Here is a 3,664-nt window from a genome sequence, read left to right on the forward strand (position 1 = left end):
TATATTCCTATGATGCAAAGCTGAATTTTCAGCATCATTACTCCAGTCTTCAATGTCACATGATCCTCCAGAAATAAGAACAAATTTTTTGGCTCAACAAAAACAGTTTGCATCAGTGATAACTTGTAATGAAATTATGTTCAACAAGCAAACTACATTGAGTTAGAGGAATAATTTGTAGCATAAACACAATTTTTTGTTGATTACACACACACACACACACACACACACACACAAAACTAATAAAAATGACAAAATCACATAAAAGAATTAGTAAAATTTGAAACAATTAAAATAAATTTTAATTCAAACTATTAACAAACAGTACAATAGTATCTCAGTGATACTAAAATAACACTGACATAATTCAAAGTAAGATTTATTTTTTAATCTAAACTGGTTTAAAGTAATCTTAGCTGATTTAGGATGATCTGTCAAATCATATATACTGTATGTGTGTGTGTGTGCATGCACATATTAAATAGAAGTGCCACAGATTATTATTGTTGGTGGAACATGATGTATTTCAAACACGTTTCTCCTGATAAATAACGTCTCAAGGGACTATTGTTACGTGGTTATTGTGCTAATATTTTACAGTTTCTTTCCTCTTATTGCGCCTCATTAAAACTTACAAAAATTATACAGTTTAATTTGTTAGTAGGCTACTTGACCAAGAAACACACAGTAAATTTAGACGTACACCTTTCGCCTCCATCTTGATGTTTTCCTGATCATTTTATAGACACCCCGAGTCCTCTCTCGTAATTTGACCGAGTGATGGGCGTCTTGATTGATGTCATTTATCTTTCATTTCCTGCTGTATTGATTTTGCCATGGTTTGTCACTCTATGTCATTTCCTTTTTATGAATCATGATTTATAAAGCCACAGGTAGCCATTATTGGTAATCATTACACACTTAGGTTGTCAAGGGAACTGAGTCCATTTGAATGGATATATCCTGGGGGGAGGAGAGGGGAGAAGATGGAAAAAGAGGGAAGCATGAAGGGGTTGGGGGAGAGACAGATGTGCGTCCTCCCGGTATATTAAGCTTTTGTGCCACAGGCAGGTAAATCCACACCTAACGCTTCCACAAACACAGTGGTGGTCGTCCTGCGGGCCCTGTAAACTCTGAGCTCTCACACGCTGCTGCGGACTAAAAACACCACAGTGCTCTGATTCACATTCATCAAAGACGGCTGTCCACATAAAAGAGAACGGACTGAAACCTGTGGCTGTGTAAATGTTATATGAACAAATGTTCATAAGGATATAAGTTGAGTTCTTTCATCATTACCTTCATTTGTGTTTCACACCTGTGTGATGTTCTGTCTTCTGTCAAACAAAAGAGTTTTTAGCAGTATTCAGAAAAAATAATATTGTGAAACTGAACCTCTGCTGTGGCTCTCTAATGTTGTTTGTGTTTTTGCAAAATCAAGCCTGGTGCATTGGGTTTATTGTATGACAAGAAGCAATGGTATACACCAAGATTTAATATGTGCAAGCCCAAATGAGATTTGAGAGCTATGGCAGAGTGGAACATTTCAGTCTATTTTTCCCTCACAAAGCTTTTCATGACTTTAGGAGAACTTGGATTCTGTGTTCATTTTTAAAGTTTCTTTCTTTCTTCCTTCTTATTTTCCAATTTATTCATAAATTTTTCTTTAAAAATGCTCAATATCTTGTTGTATCTTATTCATTAATTTAGTCAATTTTATTCTCTCTAATATAGCATATCATTTTTGTTGACGATAGAACGCTAAATGTCAAATGGTTTATCACATATTTGTGATTTTTAAGAGATTTATTATTTTAATGTCATGTATGTATACATCCACTATCATTCAAAAGTTTGGCATCAATTCTTTAAATGTTTTTGCTCACCAAAGCTGCATTTATTTGATCAAAAATATAGTAATATTGTGAAATATTATTACAATTAACAGTAACGGTAATCTATATTATTATATTATCAAATGTAATTTCTTCGTGTGATAGCAAAGCTGAATTTTCAGCAGCCATGATACATTTTTCAGGATTCTTTGATGAATAGGAACTGGAAAAAAAGAACAGCATTTATTTAAAATATAATTGTTTTTGTAACAATGTAAAAGTCTTTGCTGTCTCCTTTGATCAGTTTAATGCGTTCTCGCTGAATAAAAGTATTAATTTCTTTCTTTTTCTTTTTTTTTTTTTTTAAAGGTTGAAACCAACCTTTAGAACTGTATTTTACATGCTTAGACTATTAGGAATTAGGATTATACCATTTACTTGTGTCATTGTCTTAAAGGTTGAAACCAACCTTTAGAACTGTATTTTACATGCTTAGACTATTAGGATGTTGCATTATACCATTTACTTGTGTCATTGTCTTATGTTTATGTTGTGGATATAGCTGATTAATTTCATTTTGTATGTAGGATGCAATATCTTTGATGGCTTAGAACTGATCCTATATACGAAAGGAAACGCCCTTTGTCAACGTATGTTTTCATAAGTATGTATGTTAAAGAGACTTAAACTGCTTAAACGTTTTTGTCCTGTTTGGAGGTTTAAAATCCCTCTGTTGTTTTTATAATGGAAAACACTTTTGATGTGAATTTTCATTTTTAAAAGGAATAGCCCTTTTAAGTTAATATAATATGTGTGTGTGATGTTATTAGAATCTGTAAAAAATTGTATCGTTTTAATGCAACATAGTTTGAGAATTCTTTAAAAATGCAATCGTTTTAGTTCATAGTGACGTTTTCAGAATGTTCTGAGTGCTACTTTAAAAAAGCATCACAAGAATGTCTTCAGTAATGTTATGCTAACCTTTAGATTATGTTGTACTCGCATTTAGAAAGTGTTTGTTTAATGCTTGTGTGCAAAACCGAATGGTGTGTGCGATGCCTCACTGCGTTTTGTGAACATTTGGGCCTTCACGTTGTGATTGCTTGCGGCATGAGCGTGAGTTTGCCGTGGCGGTGTTGTGATGGAGAGATGGCTGTGCAGTGCCGTCTGTCTGACGGAGAGGCCTGCCTCTGATGGGACCGCTGAGAAATGAGCTGCTTTTAATGAAGTGGCATTATTAGCAAAGAGGGACGGATAGCTCTCCTCTGGGAGACACACGGCTAATGCTGCAACATACATGGAGTGAGAGAGATGGAGAGAATAGAACGGAGGATGAGAGAATGATGGAAAGACTAGAGCTGATATGATAGAGAGACTTTGGGAGAGAATGAACGAGAGGGAGAAATTTTGAGGGCAGCGCTTTCAAGGGAGATGCGATTTGTTTGAGAGACACTGAGCTAGAGCGTGTGTGTGTGTGTGTGTGTGTGTGTGTGTGTGTGTGTCTCATTTAGAATGGAGTGCTAAAAGCTGTGGTCTGAATTAGGCCAGTGTCCATTAATAATGAATATCCAAAATAGCACCATCACAAATCAAACTCCCTGGACACACTGCAATTTAGGAGCAGTACTGCCCACAGCTATATGCTGTACAGCACAGATACACACACACACACATGCACAAACATCAATGTACTGAAATGTTCTTGCTCTGATGCAATATATGAATGCTTGAACACACAACTCACTCCAGCACATAACACACACACAGTTACGACTGGATGGAGATTATGACACACAGGCAGTATAATGCATTCTAAACCCCTACCAAAT

Source organism: Sinocyclocheilus anshuiensis, unplaced genomic scaffold (assembly GCF_001515605.1).
Source record: "Sinocyclocheilus anshuiensis isolate Anshui unplaced genomic scaffold, SAMN03320099.WGS_v1.1 scaffold99, whole genome shotgun sequence".
NCBI lineage: Eukaryota > Metazoa > Chordata > Actinopteri > Cypriniformes > Cyprinidae > Sinocyclocheilus > Sinocyclocheilus anshuiensis.